This window comes from Leucopleurus acutus (assembly GCF_964270905.1).
Source record: "Leucopleurus acutus genome assembly, chromosome: 20".
In the NCBI taxonomy this organism is placed as follows: Eukaryota; Metazoa; Chordata; class Mammalia; order Artiodactyla; family Delphinidae; genus Leucopleurus; species Leucopleurus acutus.
The window spans coordinates 57,714,257-57,734,711 of record NC_139162.1 but is presented as its reverse complement, the minus strand read 5'-3'; the positions used below and the strand labels follow the sequence as shown (position 1 = coordinate 57,734,711).

The following is a 20,455-nucleotide window of genomic DNA, read 5'->3' as shown; positions in this document are numbered from 1 at the left end:
CATCCTTAATTATATATTTAAAAAGTTAAGAGATCTAATAGATCAGTCAAGGTGCCAGCATACAAGGTCAGTATACAATAAATGTTTGGAAATTGGAAAACTATACCCCTTACTCTAGCATCAAAATATGAAATATTTAGGAATATATTTAACAAAATATATTCAAAAACTATTAAACAAATTTACAAAACATTACTGAGACACACCACATTTCTGGATCTAAGGACTTAATATTTTAATTTATTCTCCCATAATTGTTCTGTAGGTTCACACAATTATCAAATTCCCAGTGATTTTGGTAGAAATTGACAAAATGATTCTAAAATTCATATGGAAATTCAAAAGACCTAAAATACCCAAAACAAATTTTGGAAAGGACAACACATTTGAAAGGTTTTAATGTAATTTTAAGAATTACTATAGGGGACTTCCCTGGTGATGCAGTGGTTAAGAATCTGTCTGCCAATGCAGGGGACACAGGTTCGAACCCTGGTCCGGGAAGATCCCACATGCCGCGGAACAACTAAGCCCATGCACCAAAACTACTGAGCCTGCGCTCTAGAGCCCGTGAGCCACAACTACTGAACCCCGTGTGCCGAGAGCCCATGCTCTGCAACAAGAGAAGCAGCCGCAATGCGGAGCCCGCACACCTCAAAGAAGAGTAGCCCCCGCTTGCCGCAGCAAAGACCCAACGCAGCCAAAAATAGATAAATTAATTTAAAAAAAAAGTACAAGCCAAAGTACATCTGATTAATAACTGGTGTCCAGAATTTTTAAATAACATTTACAACAATAAGAAAACATTTTTTAAAAAGTAAAAGTTTTGAATACCTATTTCACCAGAGAAGACACTTGAATAATAAGCATGTGAAAATATGGTCAACATAATTAATCACTAGGGAAGTACAAATCAAGACCACAATGAGACACAAGTACATACTCACTTGAATGGTCAAACCAACAATGCCAAGTCAGTGAAGTTGTGAAACAGAACTCTCATACATTACTGTTGGAATGCAAAATGTTAAAACCCACTTTAGAAAACTGTTGACATCTGTAAAACTACAGATGAACTTATCATGTGACACAGCCATCTAACTTGTAGGTTTATCTCCAAGAGGAATAAAATTGTGTCCACAGAAATGCTTGTACTCTAATGTTCACAGCAACACCAGCTTTACTGATAAAAGGCAATAGCTAGGGAAAAAAATAATTCTGCAAATGTTCATGCATAAGTGAATTGGTAATTGTATTAGTTTGCTAGGATTGTCATCATAAAATGCCACAGACTTGGTGGCCTGAGCAGCAGATAACATATCCTCTCACAGTTCTGGAGACCAGAAGTCCAAGATCAAGATGCTGTCAGGTCTGGTTCCTCGGAGGCCTTGGTTTGCAGATGGCCGCCCTCTTGTATGGTTCCTTCCTTGCCGAGCTCGGGAGACCTCTGCGGGGGAAGGGATTCGGCCGCGGTGCCCAAGGCAGAGGTCCGCGGGGCCCGCGGGACTGGCGGGATCGTCCCGGTCGTGCCGGGCGGGCGCGCCTCGTGCTTTCTCTGGAGGTTGTAGCTGCAGATCCATGGGGAAGAGGCTGGAGCCGCGCTCATGGCCCAGGTGTGGGGCCGCTCGGTTAGTTGGATCAGCCTCCGCCGGGGCCCCTCCGGCCGCCGAGGGCAGCTGGAGGGGGTCTTCGCGTCCGGAGGTGGGAACCGGGTTGGGTGGGAAGGCCCGAGGAGGGCGCGAGAGGTTCAGCCGTGGGCTCCCCCGGGGCCGGGTCTGCGGAGGAGTCTCCGTGGGATTTTGCGGGGTTCCGATTCGGAGGCCAGACGGACCGGCTTTGCCCGCGAGCGAACCAGGAGGGAGAGTCCGGCCGCCTCTTCCCCCACGGCCCCGGGGTCGGGGAGAAGGACGGCTGGGGAGGTCGGGGCTGCGGGGACAGGAGGACCCCGTCAGCCACGGGTCGGCCCCAAAGCAGGCGCCGTCGTTTTATTGGTTCAGCCCCCGCCTCCAGCCCTTTAGGGCTTCCCACTTCTCAATAGGTGGACATTTTTCCCACCACAACCAAGGAGTGTTTCTTTTAATGTCTGGCGCCACCTCTTTGGAAAGAAAACATCATGGAATATGGTGCCTCCGTCTCTCGGTCTCCGCGCGTGCAACAGAGGCGTCGGGCTTCCCACCTTTCCAGTCATACAGACATAGATGAGAAGCTCTAGGCTTTCTTTGGATAAAGACGAATAGCTCCTGCAGAGCATCACCCGAATTCCCAGGCACATTGAGATAAACAGTAACAAATGGGGCTGTCAAGTCCTCTTACTTGAAGGCAAGTGAGCATTCATCTTGAGCGCTTGCATGGAATGGGCTCTGTCTGCTTGGTGTATCAAAAAGGGGTGTGGTTTCTGTCTTTACAATCTCTTTAGTGGGTTGTGTGTGACATGCATCACAGTTTAGTTTCGTGCTCGTGGAACAGTAAAAGTATGTTCTTTCTCTACTTTATGGAGATTTTCTGGCTGGGCAGATTTTGTTTTATTATCTCTCCAACATTGGTCACCATGTCAAATAGTACGAGATCCAGTATAGGTGAAATTGAGAAACAGGGCAAATCCTAAAACACCTATTGCAAGAAGGAAGAGTGTTTTCTAGCATCAGTTCTATAGGTTAAAGGGGGGATGAGTTATAAATGGCAGGAGAAAATTTTTGGCTTCAGAAGTGTAAGTATGTGCAAAAACTTTATCAAACCATGTGCTTTTAAAATGCTTTAAGCCAATTATACTTTTTTTTAAAAAAATAAATTTATTTTGGCTGTGCTGGGTTTTCGTTGCTGTGTGTGGACGTTCTCTAGTTGCGGCAAGCGGGGGCTACTCTTCGTTGCTATGCGTGGGCTACTTATTGTCGTGGCTTGTTGCAGAGCACAGGCTCTAGGCGCACGTGATTCAGTAGTTGTGGCACACAGGCTCAGTAGTTGTGACACATGGGCTTAGTTGCTCTGCAGCATGTGGGATCTTCCCAGGCCAGGGGTCGAACCCGTGTCCCCTGCATTGGCAGGCAGATTCTTAACCACTGTGCCACCAGGGAAGCCCAAGCCAATTTTACTTAACAAAGCCTTTTAAAAACACAATTACGTTCTGGCATGCCCAAGACCACCCTCAGATTCTATAGAAGAACTCACAGAAGCTGTTAAATTTAAGGGCTACGGATGATTACAGTGAAAGGATACAGGTGAAAATCAGCAAAGGAAGATGGTGCAATAGGACTGTCCAGGAGAGACCACATTGCCATTTCCAGTTAGTTGCCCCCTCGCTTAAAAGTCTCACAGCATCCATATGTGACAACACGTTAAACAGGAAACCCATATAAGCCTTGATATTGTCCAGTTTTTTGAGTATATATAATAGACCAAGGGGCACCTGTTTGGCTGACCTTAGTTACTGTCTAGCTTCTCCATATGTCAAACTGATACAGAGAGACCTAAGTACCCCCTGCCCCCCCAGCCATAAATTACAGTATTAGCATAAACTGCCTGACATGGCCCAAAACCCCAAGTAAATAGACACTCCTATTAGGCCAAATGTTTCAAGGGTTTAGAGGTTATCACCGAGGAGTTAGGCGAGTAAGTGCCAAACATTTCATTGGATTGAGTAGAGATTGGACAACTCAGGCCTGTGATGTAGTTGTTTATACTGGTCAAGTGAGAATAGTCAAAACTTACATTCTTCCTGTTTTATTGCATTTTACTCTTTTCTGTGTTCTTAAGGTTATTTATGGGCATCTGTATAATGGAAATAGAGTAGAAAGGTGTGCTTACTGCACGTCTTCCCAGGTCCACGTTGGATGACCTGGAAATGTGCCCCACAGGGTTAACAGAAGCCAATAACTAAAATTCTTGAGCTCGGCATACAGAACCATATATAAGGGAACAGCATTATTAAAACTCCTCTGCTTGTAAACTACCTTCAGTGATTAAGCTCTTTGGTGGTTCCCCCCACACCCTTTAGCTGCATACGCTCCAAGCTTCACATGGCCCATGTAATAATCACAAGACTCCTTAATCACCCGTGTAGGTAACACCTCTGACCTAGTGGTCACTGTAGTAAAGGGGGCACAAGTTGTTTCTTAGGAAACTTGGAGTCAGCTCTTGTCCAGTTTGAGCTGGTTGAGACTGATTGGAACCACCAACACCTAATACTTGGCCTGCACAGGTGTCCAGTGAATGACCTTTTGACATCAGATGGCCAAAAACTCCACCCTCAGATCATGCAAAGTGCCTCCATTTCTGAAAATGCATCCCATGATGAAGCCTATGATGCAGATACACCTGCACACATTGACTACCTCACCATTTCTCTTCCTCTGATTGCCTGTCCCCACGCCTAAGACCACCATGCCTTTTTATTCCCTAAATATCTGAAGCACCTTGCCTCTGCTCAAAATTGGAGTATTTATACCATGAAATTGGCAAACATAATAAGGCTCAATTGGTTGTTTTATTAACTGTCTAGAACTTAAAAGTAATTGAGAAAGTTAATAATGAGGACTAAATGTTGTGAATAGCAGAAACACTTATTCCACCCAGCAAAGTCACTGAAGAAAAGTGAAGTTACAACACATTTGTCTTCTCAGTTAATAAATAAAAGAACAGGCAGGCATTTATCAAAGAAGACATACACCTGGCAAACAAACACAATAAAATTGTTCAACATTATGAATTAGGGAAATGCAATCAGACTATACTACACACTTTAAAACAGGCAATATTTTAGCTACTGACCATACAAATCAAGTACTGGTGAGGACTATAGGGGAACTGGAATGGTTCCATACTGTTGATGGGAATGCATTAAGGGTACAGTCATTCATTTTAGAATATGAAACCATACATTCATATGAAGAATTTTATGCACATGTTGATAGTAAGCTTATTTGTGGTGGCCAAAACTGGAAACAAACCACAAGACCCCTTTTGAAGAAAATGAACTATTCACACCTGCAACTTAGATGATTCTCAAAATAATTATGCATCATGAAAGAAAAAAACAAATACTAAAGTGAACATTAAGATGGCAATGATATTAACAGTCTAGAAAACACTAATTGAGTGGGGGGAAAAGTAAATCAATTGTAGTTGCCAGGGAGTCCTGGGAGACATGTCAGAAGGTAGATATTGGTGTTGGATGTTTGTTATTATGATGATGGATCCATGGCTTTACAAGTATGAAAACTTACCAAACTGTACATTTTAGGTATGTTCATTTTAATGCATACCAACTATATAGCTCAATTAAGTTTTGTTTTTGTTTTTGTTTTTTTGCCGTACGTGGGCCTCTCACTGCCGTGGCCTCTCCGGTTGCGGAGCAACAGGCTCCGGATGCACAGGCTCAGCGGCCATGGCTCACGGGCCCAGCCGCTCTGCAGCATGTGGGATCTTCCCGGACCAGGGCACAAACCTGTATCCCCCGCATCGGCAGGCGGACTCTCAACCACCGCATCACCAGGGAAGCCCAATTAAGTTTTAATAGAAATTGGCTTCACATAAAAATCTGAATCTTTTCTGTGGAACTCTGCCAACCACACGTTAACCCCACCCCCTCTCCTTGTCCTTGGGAGGGATTCTATTGCAGTAGCAATGAAGACTGGTGAGCAATGAAAGGTGTTTCCACTTGAGTTAACCAGGGCCTCTGCCTGGGTCCTAAAAATCACATGCCTGGACTACACGACTTCCACTCTCATGTAGCTCCCTAATCACTGGTTGTTCTCGTGACTATCCTCATCTCAGCATGACCTCTGAACCCACCAAAAATTATGACATCCAGGACTCAACATTAGTCCCACAGAGCCCTGCAGTCTACCCTAGGAGGCCTTGGAAAACAATGCAAATTAGACCACAACTGGAGTGAACACTATTCTCTGCCATGATTCTATCCCCACTGAGGTATACAAAGTTTGCAACACTCACAAAACCTGTTCCTTTTCATCCTGATAGTCCAATATGGTTCTCAACATCAGTCTAACAGTGAACAAACCCCAAGATGAAAGGGGGCTTAAATAATAGTCTTTATTATGGCACAGAGCAGAGCAAACATTTTCCAAAAAGGGTGACCTGGAGCTAGAAAAATCCATTGTGAGCATGACATGAGACAATACCACCAAAGAAGGTAAACCTCTGTGAGCCACCAGCAGAATCCAACCTGGATCCCCATGGTCAAAGCTGGTTAGGTCCTGTCTTAGCCAGTTGATGGAAGAGAATAACAAAACCCAAGTGCTCAGGCTATTCATGCTTTGCTCCAGGGGACAGGACAGCACAAGTCTACCTACCCTGACCACAGTAAGGTGACTGATGCCCAGGATGGGGATCTGCCACTTGGAAGAGGTAAGAAACTCACAGTGACATTAAGTCTGGAAAGGGCTGTGGGCAGGTTAGGAAGTACAGCATGGTTACTGAAAAGCTTCCTATGAACCTGGTATTCATAGGCAATCTGCACGCAAGGGCTGTTCAGATGTATGGCATTCAACTTCCAGTTGATGACTCCCTCACAGAGCCTATTCAGTATGATGTATAAATAAGGAGACAGCTCATTCGCTGCTCTCCTCATTTGAAGGTCTTTTCTCCAGCATGAACTTTCTGGTGACAGATGAGGTTAGACTGTTGACTGAAAATTTTCCTACATTTGCTGTACTCATAGGGCCTATCTTGACTATGAAGTTTCTCGTTCTCAGAACAGACCTTTGACAGAAAACTTTTCCACATTTGCTGCACTTGTGAGGCCTTTCTGTGGTGTGAACATTTTGGTGTTGAGTAAGCTGGGTGCTTTGGCTAAAGAATTCTCCACATTTAGTGCACTCATGTGGTTTTTCTCTAGTGTGAACTCTGGTGCTTAATGAGAGTAGAGCTTTGGCTAAAACGTTTCCCACATTCACTGCACTCAAAAGGCTTCACTACAGTATGAATTCGCTGGTGCACAATAAGGTTGGAGCTCTGGCTAAACAACTTGCCACATTCACTGCACTTATAAGGCCTTTCTCCAGTGTGAATTCGCTGGTGCAGAACAAGTGTCAATTGGTTGCTAAAAGCTTTCCCACATTCATTGCATTCGTAAGTCCTCTCTCCAGTGCAGACTCTCTGGTGCTGAGCAAGTTTGTAGCTGTGGCAGAAGAATTTCCCACATTCACTGCACTCATAAGGCCTTTCTCCACTGTGAATTCGCTGATGCTGAACAAGTGTGGGTTTGTTGCTGAAAGGTTTCCCACATTCACTGCACTCATAAGGCCTTGTGCCCCTGTGAACTCACCGGTGTGCAATAAGGTTGTAGTTGGAGGTAAAGAATTTTCCACATATACTGCATTTATAAGGCTGTGAGGCAGTGTGAATTCTTTGGTGCACAATAAGGCTGGAGTTTTGAGTAAAGAATTTCCCACATACACTGCACTCATAAGGCCTTTCTCCAGTGTGAATTCGCTGGTGCTGAACAGCTGTGAGTTTGTAGCTAAAAGCTTTCCCACATTCATTGCACTCATGGCCTTTCTCCAGTGTGGAGTCTCAGGTGCTGAACAAGTTTGTGTTTATAACTGAAGATTTTCCCACATTCACTGCATTCATAAGGCCATTCTCCAGTGTGGACTCGCTGGTGCTGAACAAGTGAGTTTTTGAGGCTGAAGGTTTTCTCACATTCCCTGCACTCATAAGGCCTCTTTCCAGTGTGGAAACTCTAATGCTGAGCAATTGAGTGTTTGTGGCTGAAGGTTTTCCCACATTCACTGAACTTATAGTGCCTTTGTCCATTGTTAAAGGCCTCCACACACTTGGTGTCCTTTTGTGCAGTGACCTGGTGCTGGAGAAGGCCCGAGCTACCAGGGAAATCCTTCCCAGGATCCTGGAATGAGAAAGGCTTCTTGGTTGCATGGACTGTGCAGCTCTTCATAAACTCCTTATCCATGTCTCTTCTAAAGAGTTTCTCTCTACTGTGTTGGTGAAATTTTACACTTGCCCCACAAAAGTTCTGGCTAGGGTTTGTTCCCAGCTCTTCAGCTAAATGCACACCACCTTCTAATTCCAGACTACCTATCTCCCAGGGACAGCCCTTCTGGGTGGACAGGTTTGTCTTTGAAGTATTTATTTGTGGCACTTCTACGAATCATTTTGCTCAGAACATGTCTCCTTGACCTTTACTCCATATCAACCTGAAAGCAGAGAAATACGGATGAACTTCATACAGATTTTGGTAGAAGGGGGCAGCCCTATCACAAATATGTGTCTGACATGCCAAGGAAAAAATCCTTGGGACAGTTTTCAGGACAAGGGAGCTGGGGTCTGATTAGGAAAGGGCCTCTGTGCAGGACTGGGCCTCTCCACATCACAGAACAGGGAAGACTCACCAAGCAAAAGATCCAATGATGGTGGCAGTGCACACAGAAATGAGGTACACAGTCAATGGCTTTGGCTCCAAAACATTGTGGGGCACCAGACATGTTCCTGATGTAATTTGAACACAGCCATATCATCACTTCCTCTCCCTGATGCCAATCACTGAAGCCAAGCCCACTTTGAGCCCTTCATGCTGTGGCTGGAGTCATGTCCACTCTGTCATGTACCCAGGGTTCACCTCCCAGCTCCAGCTGGACATAACATGGGACCTAGAAAATGCAAGTCCTAAGGGAAAGACACGACAGGTGAGTGGTCAGTACTGGCCCAGGGGTACAACCAATCCCAAAACAACCTCAGGAAAGAAAAATAATATCACAAAAAGAATCTTTGAGGAGGGTCTCACAGCAACAGCCAAGTGGATCCCACAAATAGTGACCACGTTGAGTCCCAACAATTCCTGGTACAGTCAGGGCCCAGGAAATGTCAGCTGGAAGGGGGCAGAACCTGGAGCACAGAGGTGCATGCGTCTACAGAGTCAACTTAGCAGGGAGTGGCTGAGGCTAATGGAACCCACCGAACTATTTCCAAATCTTATGACCCAGAAAACTTCAGAGCCTCTGGTACTGGGGATACTTCTGAAAGGAGGTAGTATACACTCACCCAGCCTTGGCACCTACAGAATGTATGACAGGGAAGCAGTAATAGAGATGTGCTCACTACCTATCTGTGAAAAAATAGACTTGCCTTTGGGAAAAATGGGAAAGGCAGAGACCTGCCCAGGATGCTGGGATAGGTGGGAGGGCCTTACCCAATGATGCAACAAGTGCAAAAGTCTCCAGCGTCACGCCATGGTACAGGAGTCTCTGGGCCTCACCAAGAAGCCTCCATTCCTCCTGGGAAAAGTACACAGCCATGTCCTCAAAGGTCACAGGGCCCTGTGATGATGGGGACAGATGTGTCCATAAGCAGCCTCTTTCTCCAGGACCCCATAAGGACACCTAATCCCAGCTCATATTCACTCTAGGCTCATCTTCCTCCCCAGTTCCCTGACTTAGAGGGCAGTGGTACCTAATAATTCTTCATGCTTCCTTGATCACTAGATCCAGCCTCAGCAACAAGAGGCAGGTGGACAGATAGATGCCATCTAAGTCTGTGCTCCTGGTATGTAGGGCCTCCTCCCTCTCCTGCAAGATAACAGCCTGAGAGTCCCCAGGATAATGCCTCCCAGACACAAACACACTTAGGCCTATCCTTCTCTCTTAAGCTCCTAGTACCTCGGGCAATTACTTCACACACCTTCCCCACATGCATATAACTCACTGGATAACTCCTCATACATCAGATCCCCATCACCAGAATCTGGTCCATAAAATTGGTATGTCTCCTGTCTCCTCATATACCCTTCTTCACATGGCACTCAGAAAGTGCTTGCCAATGCAACAGGATCCCAGCATACCCCAACTCTCCACTGGCAGCTCCCCAGCCGTTGAAAGAAAAACCCTAAGTTCCACCGAAAAGCCTGGTGAGTGCGTAGGAAGAGAAATAAGCACCAGCCTGACTTTGGTATCACTTTACCTCCATTTCTGCTTTCCCTCTGCATCAATTTCACGGCCACTCTCCCATGAAAACCTTGGCCACCTGCTGGACTTTCCCTTCCCCCTACCTTCCTGCTGATGACCACTACTTTTTCTTGTCTGTCTTTGTGAGAGCCCCCCTCTCCTCCCTTGTCACCTAATGCATCCTGAAGCCTCCCCCAGCACTCTAGATCTGCATGTTCAGCTGTCCACTTGTCTCCTATACTTGGGAGCCTCTGGAACATCTGGAACTCAACTTGGCTGCAATCCAATTCCTAATAGTCTCACTGAAACGGACTCCTACCACTGACTTCCCCATCTCAGTTGATGGCACTTCCACACTTCCAGATGCACCGGGAAAAATCTTTGGAGGCATCTGTGACTGCTCCACATTAGAAAATCTGGTCAGACCCTACTTTAGAAACTTCTGCACACTGCAGCCCAGGATAGCCTCTTAAGACCTAAGATCACTTCCCCTCCTGTTCCAAAAATTCCATGTCTGCCATCACTCTCAGAACAGAAACCTACCTTCTCAGAGTACCATTCTAGGCCTGACTCTTGCCCCCTTGCTCTCTGTTCCCACCAGACATTAACTAACACATACAAGTCATAGAGCATTCCCAACTCTATCTCATCTCCAAGCTTTTGTACATACTAATCCCTGTACCTAAGACAACCTTTCACATCTCAGTCTACTGGCTGCCAAAAATGGGAATCTCTCCATATAAGCTCTGGCCTGGACTTAGAAACCTGAGCGTAGTGCTCTCGAGGGTCTTGAGACACCAAGGCCAGGAAGAATGGCAGCAAAAGAGTTGCAGGACACGTGACACTCACCAGTGCAGGGTCCATAAGTGGTTCTGCTGAATGTGGAGTCTGTGGGATGAGCAGGGCCATGTAACGTTAATTCCCATCTGTGATACAGATAAAAAAGAATATTAATGAGTGAACCATTTACTATTTCAGGCAAGACAAATGCTCAAGAAAAAGTAAAGCATGTAAAACAGGGCAGAAAGTGTTATAGAGTTGTGCCATAAAATCATGTGGACATCTTAAGCTTTCCTGAAATGGGAAAAATGAGTACAAAGACTCTCTAAGAGAGTCATGTCTGGTGTGTTTGAGCAGCATCCACGAGGTTAGTGTGACTGGAGCCTAGTGAGCCAGAAGAATAAGGGATTGTGTTGGCGAGGAAATGGTTGTGGCAGGTCATAATGCACTATTATAGTCCTAAGTCACAAATATCAAAAATTAAGTCTCATTTTATGTACAGGTCTGTTTCTGACACTTCCATTTGATTCCCTTCTTCTGTTTCTCCCCTGGCAATAATAGATTCTTCTCTTCCCATAGCTTGTAGGTGGCCCTAACAAGTGGCCAACAGGAGTTCTTATACTTCCTTTACAAATTTTAATTTGGTTATATTAAAGATTATTGTTTTATACAAAATTCCAGCTTACATAATCCATAGATTAAATTCTGATTTGAAATTATCATAACATTATACAATAGAATTCCAGGATATGTACTTTTTATATTTATCCATATTCTTTGATATATCCATGCTTTATTCCATAAACGGTCAGAGAGATTTCTGTAATTTCCTACTAGTTTTTTTTCATCCTGTGATAGAGGACAGAACTACCATTTACTTACTTCACACTGAAAATGAATCTGTGATAAAACGGGTGTTGGAGTAATAGTGCTTGGCCTCCAGCAGTTCAGGATAACTGGACCTCACTTCCGACTCTTCAAACTTAGGAAAAGGAGATAAGCTAGGACCTGACCTCTGTTCCATCCTCATTATAGAAAGATAGAAATATCTTCTTGAGTTCTTAACATCTTGCTAGGGATTCGAAGCATTGTAACTTTTTATCCTTACAATGATTTTCATTTCGTCCCCCTTAAAACAAAAATTTTAACAAGCTATCTTAATCATTTTCTCTTGCAACACCACCAGAGAAAGATGATTTTCTGGTAAAATAAATATTACTCGAAGAGTAAAATCACTTAGAAAAACCATCTAAGTGTGTGAATACTGTAAAACTGTACATTTATGTAACGCATAAGTGTGTATCAAAATATAAAGATGGTATAGATGAAGAATAAGTATAACAATTTCACTCAAAGAACTACGTTAAAATTAGTAAGATGGCGTAAAACAAGACCAAAAAGTGGAAATGTTCGGGACTTCCCTGGCAACGCAGTGGTTAAGAATCTGCCTGCCAATGCAGAGGACACAGGTTCGAACCCTGGTCCAGGATGATCCCATATGCCGCAGAGCAACTAAGCCCGTGCGCCACAACTACTGAGCCTGAGCCTAGAGCCCATGCTCCGTAACAAGAGAAGCCACCGCAATGAGAAGCCCGCACGCCACAACTAAGAGTAGCCCCTGCACGCCGCAAATAGAGAAAGGCCACGCGCATTAATGAAGACCCAATGCAGCCAAAAATAAATAATAAAAGCAATCATTAAGAAAAAAAAGTGGAAATGTTCAATTAAATACAATAATTTTAACATACACGCTAGACAAATACATGTTTTATATACCCCAGAACGCATAGAGAATTTGTAAATACACCACTTTACTCATACTCATATCTTGAGTACTATATACTCAATACTGCACAAAAAGGAAAATGAATGGTCATTAAAAACATGGATAGTCACACCATACTGTGCACATGAAGGAAAACACATAATATTTATATGATTCCATTCATAAAAAGTCTTAAAACAGGCGAGAGAAATTAAACTACAGTCGTCGAATATTTTCCACATATTTGGCAAAACTATCAAGAAAGATGCTTACTTGAAACATCAGATAACACCTTAATCTTGGAGAAATGGAGATAATTGTTTTGGAAGGACCACACAGGAGCCTTATGGGGTCCTATTGATATCGCATTTTTTGACCTGAGCGGAGAACACATATTAATTTTAAAGCGGCTTATTCATCTGCACGTGTAAGTTCTCTGCAATTTTTTTTCCCCACGCAGTTCATATTTCAGAATTGGGAAAACCAAGGTTTGGGGGGACAAATAAATATAGGACACTCGTTAGAGAACCTCGATTTAGAACCAAAATACTGCAGAATAAGAAGAGTTGGAAAAAAAAAAGAAGAGTTGGGCGAGGGCTCGGAGGGCGCAGGATTTACCTGGATTGGACCTATCAGCTCCGCCGCCAACAGCGGAGTGTATGGGTGAATGAGGGTCCCGAGCACGGTGGCCCCTGTCCCGGCCCCGAGACAGAGTCAGGCTAGATGGCGCCCACGCCGAGCCTTAGACCCTCCTCAGATCAGCGGACACAGCAGCTTCCCGGATCCCTAACCTCAGGCCGGCCCACGGTTCCGAAGCTCCCCACAAGTTAACAAGTTAGCTCCCCGAGTTAACAAAACGTCGCCCGCGGTCCACGCCGGAAGGCCCGCCCAGACGCCGTCTTCTAGAACGGAAGTGCTTCTCTCCTGCGGCTCAGTGCCTTCCGGGTAACGTAGTTCATAGCACCCCAGGCCCAGGCAAGGGGCGGTGCTCCCCACTTCCTGGAAAGGTCCCGCCCCAACGCGAGAGTTGCGGAGTAACCTGAGGCTCTGAGGCGGGGCAGGTTTTCAGGTTCTTAAAGGGGATATACCCAGATTTCGGTGGACTGTACTGTAGGTCCCAAGTTATGTACACTTTCTTACCACTTAGCCAGTTTCTGGAACATTTACAGATACCCCTTTGAAAGGGGCTTATCCACTCTACTTTGCTGAAGTCTCCCCCCGGTTCCAGTTAATCCAATCACTGTTTTTGTACAGAATATGTTACCCACCCTGGGCCTTGTTAAGTCTTACATGCATATACCTGCATGATTTTTCTCCTCAGGACACACAGCTCCTAGGTGGGTCTCAGGAGACAAATATCTGTCAATTATACCATGGGACATCCACTAAATTCAAGGGCCTCATTTCATGGTACTGCCAAATACTGTTGTTGTAAGGAACGGCACCAAAAACGGAGGACAGCTTAAACAAGCTTTATTTGGGTACGCTCTCGGGCGAGGTTCACTGGTCGGAGAGAAAGGGGCCAGAGAAGTGGCGCCTGGGCGAGGGTTTGGGCAGAATTTATAGGGGAAGAAGGGAAAGGGATGTGGTGAATCCGGGAGGGCGCAGGGTATTCCTTATTTGGTGGTCTTTTCGGGTATCGTGGGGGACCGTTAGTTCCGCCCCTCGAAAGGCGGGAACGCTGGGCAGGGTGGGAAGTCCCCAGGTCAGTTCCTGGAACTGGATGGTCCGGAAAGTCTCCAGGTCAGTTTCAACCTGTGAATCTGATTGTGTTCCCCTGCCTCGGGCCAGTTGGCCTTACAGTTGTTTCCAAACCAGCTGCCCCAAGTGACTGTGGAACTACAAATAATCCTCACATCCTGGGCATGAGATCCTGGTGCAGGGGTCCTTCAGACTTTCCTAGGAGGCCTCAGGCAACAATGCAATTAAGCAAAATCTACCCTGAGAGCTGTTGTTTGTCCTCCTTCTATTTCCTTTGGAGCACACAAAGTTGAGAGCCCCAGAACTCTGTACTTATTATTCTGGTAGAACCCAATTCTATTCTCCCTTACAACATACAGTAAATAGAATCCCAAGAATAAAAGTAGCTTAAACAATAAGCCTTAGGGGAGGGATGGAGTAGGAGGTTGGGATTAGCAGATGTAAAAGCTTTTATATACAGAATGGATAAACAACAAGACCCTCTGTATAGCACAGAGAACTATATTCAATATCTTATGATAGAGCTTCCCTGGTGGCGCAGTGGTTGAGAGTCCGCCTGTCGATTCAGGGGACACAAGTTCGTGCCCTGGTGCGGGGAAATCCCACATGCTGCAGAGCAGCCAGGCCCGTGATCCATGGCTGCTGAGCCTGTGCGTCTGGGGTCTGTGCTCCGCAACCGGAGAGGCCACAACAGTGAGAGGCCTGCATACCGCAAAAAAAAAAAAAAAAAAAAAAAAAAAAAATATATATATATATATATATATATCCTATGATAAACCATAATGGAAAAGAATATTTAAAAAAATGTATATATACGTATAACTGAATCACTTTGCTGTACAGCAGTAATTAACGCAACATTGTAAATCAACTATACTTCAATTTAAAAAAAAACTCAATAAGACCTTTGCTGCAAAAACCAGCAAGGTATAAAATGGATAACTAATAAGAACATGCTGTATAAAAAAATAAAACAAAATTCAAACAAAACAAAAACCCAGCAAGGTGAGCCCGGAGTTCCTAGGGTAAGTAAGATGGAGGCTGGAAAAAATCTGTCAAGAATATCAGGAGACAATCAATAACGACCCTGAACATGGGAAACCTCTGAAAACTGCCAACTGAAGCCAGATCCAGTCCTCTGTCCAAGCTGGGTGATGTCCACACCCAAACAAATCAAGTGGGGTATGAGTTCTCACCAAAGTGCTCAAATGGCTGGCAAATACTCTAGATAAAGCAAGAGAGCACAGCAATCTGTTCTCCCTGCTTTTTAACAAAATTGAGATTTTTTTTTTACCACCTCGAACCCATGGCCCCTGCAGTGGAAGTGGGGAGCCCTAACCATTGGACAGCCAGGGAATTCCCAAAATAGATATAATTAACATACAATATTTATTAGTTTCAGCTGTACAACATAATGATTCGGTATTTGTTTATATTGCAAAATGATCACCACAATGTCTACTTCATATTGTCCTCATAGTTACAAAAGTTTTTTATGTTGAGAACTTTTATGATTTACTCTCTTAGCAAGTTTCAAACTGGCAATAGAGTATTATTAACTACAGTGACCATACTCCCTTCCAGCTAATAGCGGGAGGGTAGCTTCTGTAATACACATGGGCAGTGACAGAACTCCATTGACGGCCCCAGGCAGGTCTGAAAGTGCAACAGGTTCACCAAAGTTTCCCGCAAACTTGGCCCTTACTGTGAATCTCCCTAGTGAAGACGTCTGGATGTACGAGATGCAGTTTCTGGGGGATATCTCCCTCACAGGGGTTAATCTCCAGAGCTTACATCTGTTATTATGTTAAAAAGCCAAGAGCACAGTGGCTGCACGTGTAACGTCTTTCTCCAGTGTGAGCTTCCTGGTGCTGAATGGAGACGGACTAGTGGCTGAAGACTGTCCAACATCTGCTGTACTCCTAATACCCTGCTGGGTGTGGAGTTGTTCTGTAAGATCAAAAGGTTCTTGATGGTGGAACACACAGAACAATGACACTGGGATACATGAAAGACAGAACTGTTTGTTACTTACAGCTCAGAATGAGAGAAAGACGTTAGGGCAACACAGAGGGCTGTGTCCAGGGGCAGGATGACAGCAAGCTGGAGCTGTGGTGGGCAGTTTATGTGTGACAATAGTGATGGGATTAGCTAGATTTCATGAGCTGTCTGCGGACTGGCTATTTTGAATAATTGTAAGGGTTCCAGAACATAGGGGCTATCACTGTCTGACACCTTGGTGTCTGGTAGTCCAGAGTATGAGAGCCTGATAAGAAAAGTGGTTGGGGGTGTGGGCTTCATCAGCTGTTCTAGAAGGGGAACAGACAGTCCACTTGATAGAGCTTCAAAACTGAGTCAAACCACTATTTAAAAACTTTAAACATATATATCAAAATGCTGTGGTATTGACATAGACACACATAGAGGAGAAAGGAATAAAATAAAGAGCACAGAAACAAACCTTCACACACATGCTCGGATGTTTTAAAAAGGTGCAGAGACCATTCAAAGGGAAATGAGTTTTTTCAGCAGATGGTGTTGAAAAAACTAGATATCCACACGCAAAAGAATTAAGTTGCACCTTTGCCTAACATGATATATAAAAATGAACTCAAAATGAATGAAAGACCCAAATATTAGGACTTAAAAGTGTAATACTCTTAGAAGAAAACAGGAAAAAATCTTCACGACACTGACAATAATTTCTTGGACGTGATACCAAAGACACAGGCAACAATAACAGAAATAAATTGGACTACACTGAAATTTAAAATTTCTGTGCAATAAAGGACTAAATGGAGAGAGTGAAAAGACAACCTCAGAGTGGAAGAAAATATTTGCAAACTATTTATCTGTTAAGGAGTTACTACACAGAATATATAAAGAACGTCAACATCTAAATAACAACAACAATAAATAATAACCCCATTAAAAAATGGGGAAAGGATTGGAAGAGACATTTTCCCAAAGACCAAATACAAACAGCCAACCAGCAGATGAAAAAAATGTTCAAAATCATTAAATGTAAATCAAAACCACAGTGAAATAATCACCTTGTGTCCCTTAGGATAGTGTTACAAAAAATAAAACAACGAGAAGAAAATAAAGAGTGTTGCTGAGGGCGCAGAGAAATTGGAACCTTCAAGCTGCACTGGTGTAAAATGGTACAGCTACTATGGAAAACAGCCCCTCAGTTCCTCAAAAAATTTAAATATTGAATTACCACATGATGCAACAATTCTCATCTGGGAATATACCTAAAAAGGACTGAAAGCAAGGCCTCAAAGAAATACTTGTGCAATCATGCTTATAACAGCATTAGTGCAATAGGCAAATAGGGAAAGCAATCCAAGAGCCAACTGATGATGGGATACAGAAAAAGTAACATATACATAAAATGGAGTATTATTCACTCAAAAAGGAAGGAAATTCTGACACATGCTAGGAAGTGGTTGAACCTTGAGGACATTGTCTTCAGTGAAGTAGGCCAGCCATAAAAGGAGAAAAACTTTATGACTGTTATATAAGCTCCCCTGAGTGGACAAATTTATAGACTTAAATTAGAATAATTGTTGTCAGGGGTTAAGAAAGGGAGGATGAGGAGTTGCTGTCTAATGTGTTTAGTTCCAGTTTTACAAGATGAAAAGACTTCTGAATATTTGCTTGCACAAAAGGTGAATGTATTATTACTGATGAACTTACTCTTAAATATGGTTAAGATTGTAAATTCTATGTTACATGTATTTTACCACACTATAAAAAAATTTTAAACACCTGCATAGCAGTACTTCCCAGTGCTAAATCAGATCAGACTTTTCTTTGAAGTCTTTCCCTGTTTGCAATACTTTTTAGCGTGAACTTCTTGGTGCTGAATGAGGTGGGAGTTTTGGCTGAAGAGTGTACCACATACACTGCACTCATAAGACCTTTCTCCTGTGTGACTTCTCTAATGCTTAATGTGATTTGAGTTGTGCCTAAAGAGTTTCCCACATACACTACACTCATAAGGCCTTTCTCCAGTGTGAGCTTTCTGATGCTTCTCAAGCATGAAGTGGTACCTAAAGAATTTTCTACATTTGGTGCATTCAAAACGCCTTCCCCTAGTGTGAACTCTCTGATGAATAATGAGCATGGAGCTGTCTACAAAAAATTTCCCAGACACACTGCACTCATATGGCCTTTCTCCAATGTGAACTCTCTGATGTCTTTTGAGTGTGAGGCTGCACCTAAAGACTTTCCTGCATTCACTGCATTTATATGGCTTTTATCCTGTGTGAACTCTCTGATGAACAATGAGTGTGAAGTTGTCTTTGATGCACTTCCCACACTGGCTGCACTCATAAGGTGTTGGCCTAGTGTGAACTGTCTGCTGTTCAATGAGGCCAGAGCTTTGTGTAAAGAATCTTCCGCATCCAAGGTGCTCATATAGCTTCATTTCAGTATGTATTGTTTGGTGCTGAACCAGGTGGAACCTTCTGATGAAGGTCTTTCCACTTTCACTGCAATGGTTTTTCTGGTGCTTAACAAGTATGTGTTTGTGGCTAAAGGTTTTCCCACATTCAGTGCACTTGTAATCATTTTGTCCACTGTCAAATGTCGCCCTGCCTTCCATGTCGTTGTGTGGCTTCCCTCCTGTGTGAAGGGCTTGGTGCTGGAGAAGGCCTGAACTGGCTGGAAAGTCTTTCACTCCCACCCTGCACGTCAAGGTCCTCTCTGCCACGTGAATGCTGCAGTTCTTCACAAATGAATTCCTCCCCTTATCCCATCGGGGGAGTTTCTTTCGACTCAGCTCCTTTTTTTTTTTTTTTTTTTTGTGGTACTTGGGCCTCTCACCGTTGTGGCCTCTCCCGTTGCGGAGCATAGGCTCCGGATGCGCAGGCTAAGCGGCCATGGCTCACGGGCCCAGCCGCTCCGCGGCATGTGGGATCTTCCCGGACCAGGGCACGAACCCGTGTCCCCTGCATCGGCAGGCAGACTCTCAACCACTGCGCCACCAGGGAAGCCCTCGACTCAGCTCCTTTTGGTGCTGGGAAAGACTTGACACACACGTGTACACCTCTTGCTCGGGGTGTGTCCCATCATGCTCAGCCAGGTGCAAAATGTGTTTCAAGAGTGGGCCACATATCTCACAAGAATGAGACTTCTGGATGGATGGATCTAGCTTTGGAGTCTTTACCTGTGACTCTCTAACAACATCACCTTGCTCTGAAAGGGCTTCCTCATCCTGGGCACTGTGCCGACAACCTGGAATAAGAGAGATGCTGATAAACGTATAAAAAATTTAGAACACATCCTCTCACCATACACAAAAATAAACTCAATTGGCTTAAAGACTTAAACATAAGACATGACTCTATAAAACTCCTAGAAGAGAACATAGGCAAAACATTCTCTGAGATAAATCATATCAATGTTTTTTTAGGTCAGTCTCCCAAGGCAATAGAAATAAAAACAAAAATAAACAAATGGGACCTAATCAAACTTACAAGCTTTTGTACAACGAAGAAAGCCATAAAGAAAACGAAAAGACAACTTACAGAATGGGAGTAAATATTTCCCAACTATGTGACCGACAAGGGCTTAATTTCCAAAATACACAAACAGCCATACAACTCAACAATAAAAAAAACCAAACAACCCAATCCAAAAATGGGCAGAAGACCTAAATAGGCATTTCTCCAAAGAAGAAATACAGATGGCAAATAGGCACATTAAAAGATGCTCAACATCGTTAATTAGTAGAGAAATGCAAATCAAAACTCAATGAGGTACCACCTCACACCAGTCAGAAAGGCCATCATTAAAAATCTACAAATAACAAATGCGGAGAGGGTATGGAGAAAAGGGAACCCTTTTACACTGTTGGTGAGAATGTGAGTTGGTGCAACCACTGTGGAAAACAGTATAGAGGCTCCTCAGAAAACTAAAAATAGAATTACCATAGGATCCAGCAATCCCACTCCTGGGCATATATCCTAGCAAAACTATAATTTAAAAAGATGCATGCACCCTTATGTTCACAGCAGCACTATTTACAATAGCCAAGACATGGAAACAACCTAAATGTCCATCAACAGAGGAATGCATAAAGAAGAAGTGGTATATTTATACAATGGAATACTACTCAGCCATAAAAAAGAACAAAATAATGCCATTTCCAGCAACATGGATGGAACCAGTGATGATTATACTAAGTGAAGTAAGTCAGAAAGAGGAATACAAATACCATATTATGTCACTTATATGTGGAATCTAAAATATGACACAAATGAACATATCTATAAGACAGTAACAGACT

At 43.7% G+C, this 20,455-nt stretch overlaps 1 long non-coding RNA gene across 1 annotated transcript; it reads right to left on the bottom strand.

Moving 5' to 3' along the window:
* Nucleotides 1-7,983: 7,983 nt before the first annotated feature.
* Nucleotides 7,984-10,840, bottom strand: LOC309977492. Its single transcript, XR_014327063.1, has 3 exons — nucleotides 10,761-10,840; nucleotides 8,364-8,637; nucleotides 7,984-8,168 (listed from the first exon to the last, which is right to left on the bottom strand). It is a non-coding gene; the product is annotated as an uncharacterized lncRNA (long non-coding RNA).
* Between the last annotated feature and the right edge of the window lie 9,615 nt (nucleotides 10,841-20,455).